At 45.3% G+C, this 12,234-nt stretch overlaps 1 long non-coding RNA gene across 2 annotated transcripts in view; it reads right to left on the bottom strand.

The window, feature by feature from the left end:
* Positions 1-773: 773 nt before the first annotated feature.
* LOC142439414 (uncharacterized) overlaps positions 774-12,234 on the bottom strand; it is a 182,265-nt gene continuing 170,804 nt past the window's right edge. For both annotated transcript variants that reach the window (XR_012782852.1, XR_012782853.1), the window contains one exon: positions 774-1,033. This is a non-coding gene — a long non-coding RNA (uncharacterized LOC142439414). The remainder of the gene's footprint in view (positions 1,034-12,234) is intronic.

Genomic DNA, 12,234 nt, shown 5'->3' with positions numbered 1-12,234 from the left:
AGCTCTGAGCACTTAAGATCAGAACGAAATCTTCCCTCATCTCTACGTCTGCTTTTCCCATCTCAAATCACACGAAGCCCCCAAGATTCTGAAAGTAGAGATGCGGCTGTCTGCTGCGGACTGGGGACAGCTGTGAGGAAGCTTTCAAAGCAGCTGGTAGAAGCACACAACCAGAACATTCTCTTCACCTCGGGCCCTGGTCAAACAGGCCTGCAGTTAGAAAGGAAAGGTTTTGATTACAAGGCCACCTGTCCAGCCATCGGAAGCCAGCCCTGGCCCTTTGGCTCCTTCCCTGTGGGCAGTGGGACATCTGAGGGAGCCACGTTCAGAGTCTCTGACGCCTTTCACATTTCACAGGACTGTATAATCATGGAGAAATTTAATAGCTCTCATAAAGAGATTCCTATCATTGTACACCCCCTCCCCCGCCTCCCGCCCCTATTTTTTTTATTAAGGGTGGAGACAGGATACTGAGGGTTTGGGTCACGAAGAACTTAAATTCCATCTTTTCCTTTCATGTTTTCGGGATAAGGTCGCCTTGGAAACCAAACGATCTTAGGTGCTCCAAAGTGAACTGGACTTGCACAATTCCCAAGGCTAAGTGGAGATGGATGGTGTATAAATTATAAATTATCTGTTGACTTTTTGAAACGAGCAAGTATGTAAGGGGCGAGCTGGCTACTCAAACTTATAAGGTAAGAATCCAAGTTAATAATAATCCTGAACTGTTAACATCAAAAGCTTAATGAAAGAAAGTAAAATGAATCCATTTAGGGGTACCGTTATTTAATAAGTAATATATGTATGTGCAAAAATTTAAATACTTTTCCAGCTTCGGTCTTCAAAAAAATAGACACAAACACGTGGGTGAGGGAGGGTGGGTAGGGCCCACATACCTAAGAAGCCAGGTCAATTATACTGCAAATGGTGACAGACGGATTCATTATTCACTAAAATGATGTCCTCTCTTCTGACTGGGCTCATTCAGTAGGTGTGGCTTTTCAGTAGGTGTGGCCATGTGATTGAGTTCCACCTGGTGGAATATGAGTAAAGCAGGGAGATAAATGCTGTTTTCAGATCTGACACATAAAGACCTCCAACACAGAACTGTCTCTGCTGTCATTTCTTCTGCATGGCCTGGAAGCTACATCTTGAAATATTTTTTTTTTCACAAGAGGAAAGAAATCCAGAAGGCAGATGGATCACTGCTTAAAGGAAAACCACCCATAAAGTGCATGTACTTTAGACTTTACCTTAACGAGAAATAAACTTATATAACTAAGCCTCTGCAAAGTTGCTGTGTGTTTGTTACGGCCACCATTCGTCGGTCAATCTGTCCTACTGCAGTTGCTGACCAGTTGCTGCGATGCTGAAGCATGTGCCATGAGCACTTCAAGTTGCGGCAGAGCTTGCGGACTAAGGTAGATTTGGAAGGAGTACTCAGTGATCGACTTCGGGGAAACAATTGGCCAGTGACAATCTCACGAATGGCAGAGGGCCATTATTTGTTACGGTGCCGAAAGATGACCCCTGCCTTTGGAAGGCATTTAAAATAAACCTGGAGAAGAGACCCCCCCTCAAAGTCCACCGACTCTAATGACGTGGACGGAGTAACGCCGGGACCTTCATTTGCTGATGTGGCACAACTCGAAATGAGAGGAAACAGATGCAGGCATCTATGACTAAGGGGATCATGGAATGTACCAAGCAAGAAGCAAACACTGGAAATCATGAAAATCAAAATATAATACGTAAAGATCAATAACCTAAGCCCTCGTGAACTGAAATAGATTGGTATTGGCCATTTGGAATCAGACAACCATATGGCTTGCAGTGACAGGAATGACAAATGGAAGAGGAATGAAAATGTATTCATCACCAAAAGAGAATATTAAAAAATCTATCCTGTCAGTGGTTGGGTAAGATGAAGATACTTCTAAGGAAGATGAATTCATATAATCAATATCTCATATTGATTTACCAACTACTAACGTCCCAGATAAGGAATTAAAGATTTTTACCAAATTCTGCCATCTATAATTGACCAAACAGCTATCAAGATGCTTTGATAGTGGTCATTGGGATGCAAAAATTACAAATGAAGAGTGGGTTAGTTGTTGGAAAATAGAGCATTGGTTTTGGAAATGAAACTGGTATTCACATGGTAGAATTTTACAAGATTAGCAACTTATTCATTGGAAATACCTTTATTCAACAACATAAGTGGTGACTATTCATGTGGGCCTTACCAGATATAAAATACAGCCATCTCTATACAAATACTCCCTCAATGCAAGAACACTTTGTTCTATTAAACTGGTATTCCATGGTGCTCACCTTCCCGACACGATCGCTGAAGACAAAGTGGGTGTATAAGCAAATGAAGTGAAGAAAGCTGATGGTGCCAAGCTATCAAAAGATATAGCATCTGGGGTCTTAAAGGCTTAAAGGTAAACAAGCGGCCATCTAGCTGAGAAGCAACAAAGCCCAGATGGAAGAAGCACACCAGCCTATATGATCATAAGGTGTTAATAAGATCAGGTATCAGGCATCAAAGAACAAAAAAGTCATATTATTGTGAATGAGGGGGAGTGTGGAGTGATGACTCAAAGCCCATCTGTAGCAACTAGACATACCCTTACAGAAGGGTTGCGGGGAGGAGATGCGTCAGTCAGGGTGCAGTGTAGCAATGATGAAACATGCAACTTTCCTCTAGTTCTTTAATGCTTCCTCCCACCCCACCCCCACCCCACTATCATGATCCCAATTCTACCTTACAAATCTGGCTAGACCAGAAGATGTACACTGGTACGGATAAGAGCTAGAAACACCGGGAATCCAGGACAATAATGAGAATAGCCATACCAGGAGGGTAAGGGAAAGGTGGGGTAGAAAGGGGGAAACTGATCACAAGGATCTACATATAACTCCCTCCCTGGGGGATGAACAGAAAAGTGGGTGAAAGGGGACAGTGGACAGTGTAAGACGTGGCAAAATAATAATAATTTATAAATTATCAAAGGGTTTGTGAGGGAGGGGAGCCGGGGAGAGAGGGGGGAAATGAGGAGCTGATACCAAGGGGTCAAGTAGAAGGCAAATGTTTTGAGAATGATGATGGCAACAAATGTACAAATGCAGGTCAGTCTAAATAAGATAGGCTGGATGAACAATCTGGAGGAGAAAACAATGGGACCAACAGTTCCGGGGGGGACAAGGGAGAGGGGGGTATGTGTGGAATGGTAGTGGTGTTAACAAACCTAGGGACAAGGGAACAACAAGTGATTGAAATTGGTGGTGAGGAGGGTGTGAGAAGCCTGGTAGGGCATGATCAAGGGTAAGGTACCCAAGAGGAATTGCTGAAACCCTGGTGGAGACTGAGCATGATAGTGGGACAGGAGGAAAGTCAAAGGAAATAGAGGAAAAGCTGGGAGGTAAAGGGCATTTATAGAGGTCTAGATAAAGACATGCATATATGCAAATATATTTACATATGAGGATGCAGAAATAGATCTATGTGCATATATTTATAGGTTTAGTATTAAGGTAGCAGAAGTACATTGGGCCTCCACTCAAGTATTCCCTCAATGCAAGAATACTTTCTTCTATTAAATTGACATTCTATGATGCTCATCTTCCCGACACAACCGCTGAAGACAAAGCAAGTGAATAAGCAAATGTGGTGAAGAAAGCTGATGGTACCCGGCTATCAAAAGATATAGTGTCTGGGATCTTAAAGGCTTGAAGATAAACAAGTGGCCATCTAGCTGAGAAGCAACAAAGCCCACATGGAAGAAGCATACCAGCCTGTGTGATCACGAGGTGTTGAAGGGATCAGGTATCAGTCATCATCAGAACAAAAAAATCTTACCATAGTGAATGAGGTGAAGAGTGGAGAGTGGAGACCCAAAGTCCATTTGTAGGCCACTGGACATCCCCTTGCAGAAAAGTGTCATGGAGGAGACGAGCCACTCAGGGTGTGATGTAGCAACAATAAAACATACAACTTTCCTCTACTTCTTAAATGCTTTCATCCCCACCCCCACCCCCCTCTATAATGATCCCAATTCTACCTTGCAAGTCTGGCTAGACCAGAGGATGTACACTGGTACAGATAGGAACTGGAAACACAGGGAATCCAGGGCGGATGATCCCTTCAGGACCAGTGGTGTGAGTGGCGATATTGGAAGGGTGAAGGGAGGGTGGGTAGGAAAGAGGGAACCGATTCCAAGGATCTACATGTAACCTCCTCCCTGGGGCATGGACAAGAGAAAAATGGGTGAAGGGAGACATCGGACAGGGCAAGACATGACAAAATAATAATTTATAAATTATCAAGGGTTCGTGAGGGAGGGGGCACCGGGGAGGGAGGGGACAAAATGAGGATCTGATGCCAGGGGCTTAGGTGGAGAGCAAATGTTTTGAGAATGATGAGGGCAATGAATGCACAAATGTGCTTTACACAATTGATGTATGTATGGATTGTGATAAGAGTTGTTTGAGTCCCTAATAAAATGATTTTTTAATTAACATTTTTAAAAAGAGAAGAACAAATGTACAAATGTGCTTGACACGAAGGATGGATGTATGGATTGTGATAAGGGTTGTATTAGCCCCCAATAAAATGATTCGAAAAGATTATATATATGTGTGTGTGTACATATACACATCAGTTGATAACATCTGTGAAAAGAGATGATGGTAAAGCTCAATCATCATCAGCCAGAATAAGATGACCAGGCTGATTCCAGAACAGACCATCAACTGGTTACATGCAAGATCAAGTTGAAGCTGAAGAAAGTTAAACAAATCCATGAGAGTCAAAGTACAACCCTGAGTATATCTCACCTGAATTTAGAAAGCATAAATAATGGGTTGACAATATGTAATGCATACGGATCCCTAGTAGTGTAGTGGTTATGAGTTGGTTTGCCAATCAAAAGGTCAGCAGTTCAAAACCACCAGCCACCCTGATGGAGAAAGACGAGGCTTTCTACTTTCATAAAGAGTTCTAGTTCTGGAAACTCACAAAGGCAGTCCTATCAGAGTATGGGGTCAGCAAGCGTTGGAACCGACTGGATGGCAGTGACATCATGAAGAGTCAACAAATACTTGCCCAGTGGGTGAGAGGTGAAAGGGTGACTTTGCCCCTGCCTGTCTCTTTCCGATACTGCATCCTGCTCCAGGGCTATTGAAAATGATTTGCATCTGTCAGAAACAAGTGCTCATCTCTCACCACTTAATTGACCTGTTGCTCCTACTCCTACTTCCAGTTATCAGCATAGTCACCTTTCTTTCAGTAAGTCCTTCTGTGATGTACTGAAGTGTGTGTGTTTCATCCGCCTCCCCCTGCCCCCCAGTGTATATTGTTCATCTTAACCACCCTACCTGAGGTCCTAATCCCACTCTGGAATGGGGTTGGAGGGAGTGGGGCTCTTTGTTTTATTATACTACTGAGGAAATATTAACGTAGGCTGTGTTTTAAGTCCATCTCCTTTGAGACACCAAAACAAAAAAATAAAATAGATGAAGCAGGTGAACAACGAACGACAAATGCCACACCATCACCCGGCCCTTCTCCCAGAGCAGACAGCCTTCGCCTGGAGCCGACTTGGGAGAATTCTGACCTTGAGCCTCCTCAGCGGTGAGAAAACACATTTCTGCTCGGCAAAGCCACCACACATGGTATCTCCGCTAGAGCGGCACTATAGTGCGGTAGTTGCACCTTTCCCAACCCTCAGATCGGACCAGATCTCTGCAGTGCACACTCACTGCACTGCATACCTTCTTTCCCGTGTAAGCTTCCATTGCCGTGTGTACGTGTTCGCCTTAGCACTGGGCTACATCTGCAGCCGCCCTGTTTATCAGAGCAGGTGTTCATTATCTGTCCCCCATTCCTGTGCCGGTGCATCGTCCAGCTCACCCCAGCTACCTCCCAGTACCTCCTACAACGGGCTGTGAGCGCAGAACGTCTTCTCTAAGTGGTTGAAGGAATCAGCGAGTGTGTCCAACATCATTGCTCTCACTCATTGTGTTGACTACCCAGTCCATCCCGTGACTACACTGATTTCCTTCTGTTCAGATCTTAACATCCTATAGAGAGACGTGAATGTCAATGAAATGGAAAACCACAAATAAGATGCGAATGATATAGAATCCGAAGAGGGATCCGTCAACTATACTCCTGCCTTACCAATGTATGTCTTGTGCCTTCTCTACCCAAGTTATATTAAGATGAATGCAGCAGTCCCTCGCCCTTAAGCAGTTTACAAATCACGTAGCAGGGCGATGCTCTATTATAATAGTAAGGAAGACTTTTTCTCCAGGCTTTGTTGTTGTTGGTATACATGCTCCTGCCCTGCTCAGTCAGCTTGGCCAGTCTGTGTTTGCTGCCTCAGGGAAGGAATGAGAAAGCAAGGAGACCTTTTTCCTCCGTGTGTCAAAGTCTACACTCTGTTGGGAATAACCAAACTCGGGTAATGAACACTTTTAAGAAGAAAAATAACCCCATGATTCCAGTTCCAAAAAGTGCTAAAGAGTTCCTCACCCTGCCCTGCAAACAGGATGGCCCATCTCTGAGGGAGTTGGTGGTGGCACACATCCCATGCCCTGGAGGAGCTTCAAGAGCTCAGCGAAGCAGGGTCATGTGACACTGCAGACGGGCAGGCACTAGGCAGAACAACGCAGGGCAGCCGGGACTGGTCCCCTTGGCCCAGTAAAGAGTGTCACTGGGCCTAAAGAGTTCTTGGAAAGAGAAAGCAGGGAGAAAAGAGCAAGCACCTATAGGTTTCTGTGAACAAGGGCTGGCTGGCATAATATGCATGCCAGCAGATGCCCACTGGACAGATGACGTCCGAGGAGAAGATACACCATCCACCAGACACCTAGGCACCAATCCTGTAGATCTTATATGCGCCATAGAGAAAAGGTTGGGGGTGGGGGGATGTGGAGTGGGAGACGGGATGGTGTATCCACAAGCAGATGGAGAGCTTAGAATAGAAACCTGAGTCAAAGAAGATTAAATGTACAATGAACACCGAGGGGAGTAACTGCAATATACATTTGAAGAGCCAACGCGGTACAAATAGAAATATGATAAAGACAGAAACCATCAAAGTACTGTGAGAGGCGCAATGAGCTTGGGGAATCCTGGGCGGCTGCGGGAAGCAGGGATCTTTGGGCTGGGAAGATTTAGGAGAAGTGGAGGTGAGAAAGGGGGAGGTGGAGCATATCGGAAATGGAAATGCAGAGACAAGGCAAGATGCGGGAAAGCTTTGAGGAAAACACTGACCAGAGGTCTGTTTTATCTATGGCTCGGGGTATATGTCAGTGAGAGTTCAAGATTGGTCACTCACTGGATACAGCCATCAAAGACAGCCCGACGCTTGGTGTCCCAGGTGCCAGGTGATAGAGAATCCCTGACGGTGATGGTACTGTGGCACCTGATCTTTAAAAGTGGCCCTGAGGGCGGGCAGTAACCTGGCAAGGATGAGCTGGCAGGAAGAGAACGTGAGGAGAGACACTGACAGGAGAGGGCAGCGGAATGGGGTGGAGGCAGAGCTTGGGTTGGGAGCAGAATATCTAAGTTGGGAGTGGAATTGGATCTTAGGAAAGATGGAGAGGTAGCAACATTTGGCAGTAATTTTCAGAGCAAAAGGCATTTTAAAGACTTCCTGGACCGTTGTTTCTCAAAAGTGTTTATGTGAGCTTCCACTCAATAAAATAAAAAGTACACACACAGTTGGGCTGAGAAGTAGATACGCATCGCTGGGGATCTTCTTAAAATGCAGGTCCTGACTCGGGGGGTCTGGGGTGGGCCTGACAGTCAACATTTCTACCAAGCCCTCAAGGCAGGGTGATGCTGCTGATACAGGGGCCAAACTTGAAGCAGCAAAGGTTGTATTTCCCCAAGTATAATATGAGGGGACCCCCCCAACCCCAAATGGGAATTTGTTTTCAAACCTATGTGCTTGAATTTTTTTTTTTACAAAACAACCTTGTCACCTTCAAAATACTCTCCATTACACTGAATACATTTGTCAAATCTGAAATTCCATTCTTGGAAACATTTTTCAAACTCATCTGTTTGGATGGCTGACAGCACCTCCCTCATTTTTTATTCACCTCTTATACGTTATCAAATCACTGTTGCCCTTTCACGTCCCTTTTCATTCATGGAAACAAAAAGTCACACAGAGTAAGGTCAGGCACATGGGCAAGACAGGCATGCTGTTTTTGGCAAAAACTGGCACACTGAGATGGCTACATGAGCTGGTGCATCATCATGGTGGCAAAACCAGTCCCCCTTGTGCCGCAAATCAGGCCTTTTTTGTTGCACAGTTATGCTCTTTTCAGAACCTCTAAATCAGTGGTTATCAACCTTCTTAAAATTATTTTCGTTGCTACTTCAAAACTGTAATTTTGCAACTGTTATGAATCGGGTGACCCCTGTGAAAGGTTCATTTGACCCCCAAAGGGGTCACGCCCACAGGTTGAGAACCACTGCTCTAAATAGAAAGCTTGATTAACCGTCTGACCTGGTGGAATGAACACCAAATACACTACCTCCCTCACATAAAAAACAAAATCAGTTTTGGGGGGTACCCCCTCATATCTATCTGTCTGATAAATATGAAGGTTTTAAGTGAATCGTGGAACGGCATTTTAGTATCAATATAGATTTCCACTTAAAAGGAGCCCTGGTAGAACTGTGGATTAGGTTTCTAAATGCTCACCTCAAGGTCAGAGGTTCAAACTCCATGGTTGAAAAATAAAGCTGTCTGCTCCTAGAAATCTTTACAGTCTTAGAAATGGTATCTAGGGTCCCTGTGAGTCGGACTGCACTTGATGGAAGTGGGTTTGGTCTGGGTTGGGTAGGATTCCAACTTACACAATCCTACAGGACAGAATACAAACCTTCCTAAAGGACTTCCGGGGCAGTAGACCTTTATGGAAGTAGATGGCCTCATCTTTCTCCTGTGGAGTAGCTGGTGGGTTCAAACTACTGACCTTTTGGTTTACCGCCCAGCTCCTTAATCACTGTGTCATTGGGCTTCCCGTCACTTATAATAGTGATAGGATATCTCCTTTAAATACATTTAAGTATTACAATGTTGGTTTGGACAAAATATTGAAAAAACAATGACAGAGCAGCAAGCAGAGGGGTTAGAAATGGGGCAAGATGCTGGCTGTGGCTGAAGTTTGCAGTATGCTTGTAGGAAGCATGGGGGATCCAGGTAGACAGGAAAGAAACTTAGGTTAAAATGAACAGTAGTGATACAGGAGGGGACAGTGTTAATTGAGAGATCAGGGTGACTAACTAAGAAGGAAACATGGGAATGATGTTTCCTGAGCCTGGGAGCCCCACGCTGAGTCACAGTGTGGCAATTACTTCTCACAATTCAATGGGGCAGTTGTGCGCCAATGTCCCCACAGAGCCAGTGAGTCCACCATGGCTCCACAAGGTTATCCAAGGTCTCAGAGCTGTGAGCACATCAGAGTCAGGGCTTGACTCCAGGTCTCTGTGACTGCAGAGCTGCACACGTAACCTCTCCCTCAATGACACTGCGCCCTGATTCAGCAGGTGTGGTACAGAGACAAGATTCTCCTTCCTATTGAATGTTATTGCCGTTATCATTCTACCGTGGGTCGCCACGTGACTCTGTGTGTGTGATATCAAGGATACTGTGAACTCACAATTACTGAATTCTATCCTTTCCCTTTTATAAAATGGGTGTCATTTTTCCCATTTTCAAGCTGACAAATGGTCACATGGTCATCAGGTTGGCCCCCAACTCATGTCAACTCCATCCCCAATGTGACCATCTCATTGTGACCCACAGAGCTCTCCTTGGCTGGTATTTCAGAAGTAGATCTTGGGGCACGTCTTCCTAGCCTGTCTGAGCATGGAAGCTCTGCCGAAAGACCTTCAATGGCACTGCACTGGGAAAGCTTCCATGGACCAACAGATGGTGGCTGCACTTGAGGTGCATTGGGAAGAAATGGAAGCCAAATCTAACACTGAACCTCCAAGCATCCCAAACTCCAGATTCAAGGTTTTTTAATCCCTCAGAATACGCTTTTATTACTGTTGTTAATAAGAAGGCTTTTCTCCACTTGCCAGACACGTGCCCCCCACCTTGCTCTCTGCCTTGGCGGACACATGATACCATTTAAACCAATTCAGAATTTAACCTATAACTCGGTGGCAATTGGTGGCTAACAGCTGCCTTGTAGTTTTAATAGGTGCACCAAGTCTTCGGCAGGTGCAGACAAGCCACGAAGAAGCCCACTTTGAATCCCTGCAGGCCGGCATTGTCCCTGGATTGTAAGCCGAGCAGCATGCAGTGAGTGGCACTATCAGGCGAGGCCCTTCATTTTGATCTGGGACATTACAAAAAATGTTTAAGCCAATCTTTGTTTCAGAGGTTTAAAAAAGCAAGATACTACACACAGTTCTCACATTGAGCTAATTAACTAGTCTCTTAAGTCACAGCCTATGAAGATGATGCTACAGCCAACTACATTGCCCTGTGGTGCAGTCAGAGTCAACTCAACGGTATCTAGCAATAACACAGCCCACACCTCAAATATGAGGGGGCTTCATAAAGTTCACTGAAATATTCCATTACCTTACAATTCAATTTTTTTCATGAACTTTTTTGAAGCCCCCTCATACAATTATTTTGCCAGGGGAACTCCCTCCCAGAGGCCAAAATTTAAGTGCCAGACAAATAACACTGACTCCAGATTCTCCTTTGACTTGTATTGAACATGGTGTTCAATATAAGCACTTGCCTGGGAGCTCTGGATAGAATGCTGGTTCAATAAATGGAACAGGCTGGGTGAATGAATTTTAGATTAAAGGAGACAGGAAGAACTTATATGTTCACAATGCATGGAATGAGGAAAAGCATGATGGAGAAGAATTAGGATAAAAAAACAGAAATGGGGAAGGGAATGCTACAGGAGCTGCCAAGAAAGGGTAGTCAGAAATCTGGCTTCTAGGTGCAAGTCCTAGTTGGAGAGTGAACTCAGTGAGTGCAGGCCTCTGCCCAAATCCTTTCTCAGCCATCAGAGAGGGAGAGCAAATGGGCAAGTAGGCCCCTTGCTGGCAGTGGGGAATACAAGGACAGCAGAGGAGAGAAGACCCTTGGAAGGAAGGATGCTGGGATTCTTGAAGATCTGGCCACATGAACAGAGTCAGGAAGCTTTTGCTCAAGGTCTACTGGCCATGAATGCCTTGCATATATCCCCACCCCTTGTACGTATGTATTCATGCATTCATATTCGTTCTCTCACTCTTGAGACCTCCGCCACGCCCTCCCTCCTTGGTACTGCAATCCTGTGGGAATATCAAAACGTCTCTTCTTAGTTCCACACTCGGAGGAGGAGGAGGACTAGAAATGGGGGACAGGAAGTTACAGGAGCTGAGAAGGACATCAGATTTGTCCTCCTCTAGACCCTTATGACCTAGTCACATTGTTTCTCAATTTTAAATGATAAGTTTTACTCAAGAGGCTAAATGAGCAAAAACACCTAGCTGAGGTTCAGTTATCTGTCTCCCCTCTTCCATAGTATGTCCCTCTAGCAAAGTCAAAGTCCGCAGTGATGCTTGGCTATGGGCAGAAGGCATCATGGTTAAGAGCCCTAGCTCTGGAGTCAGATTTCAAACCCTGGCTCTGCAACCTCCTGGTTAGCTAGGGTACAGTAGACACATCAGTCACGTCACCAGAGCCTATGCTAACTCAACTATAAGGCACGGGAGCAGGGGTAATAACCACGTGGAAGGTGGTGAAGAGCAGAGGAGAGGATGCACAGGAGCATGGAACAGAGTGCTAGGCATCGCGGGAGCACTGTCCGGGCTGGCTGCCATCAGGATCACAACGGTGTGGGCGAGGAGGAGGGTAGTGTTGCTGCTGCTACCATGACTGTAATGATTCCCACTGCTATGGTGGCATGTGTGCTGCTGGGACACTGGAAGATGAACTACGTAGGATTTCAAAGACCCCGTTGGAGTCACCCATGAGAAACAGGTTTCAGAAGGGCTTCCAGATGAAGAACAGACTAGGAAGGATAAATAGGGTTTCTCCTTCTGAAGAATCAGTTAGACATGGAAACCCCTATAAACAGACAGAACACTGTCTGATAGTAGTACCTGAAGATGGGCCCCTCCGGTTAAAAGGCACGCAAAATATGACCAGGGGGGCGGGGGTTCTACTCAAAGCAGAGTCAATC

Source organism: Tenrec ecaudatus, chromosome 2 (assembly GCF_050624435.1).
Source record: "Tenrec ecaudatus isolate mTenEca1 chromosome 2, mTenEca1.hap1, whole genome shotgun sequence".
Classification (NCBI taxonomy): Eukaryota; Metazoa; Chordata; class Mammalia; order Afrosoricida; family Tenrecidae; genus Tenrec; species Tenrec ecaudatus.
Note: the sequence above shows the minus strand (reverse complement) of the source record. Positions and strands in the feature narration are given on the sequence as shown.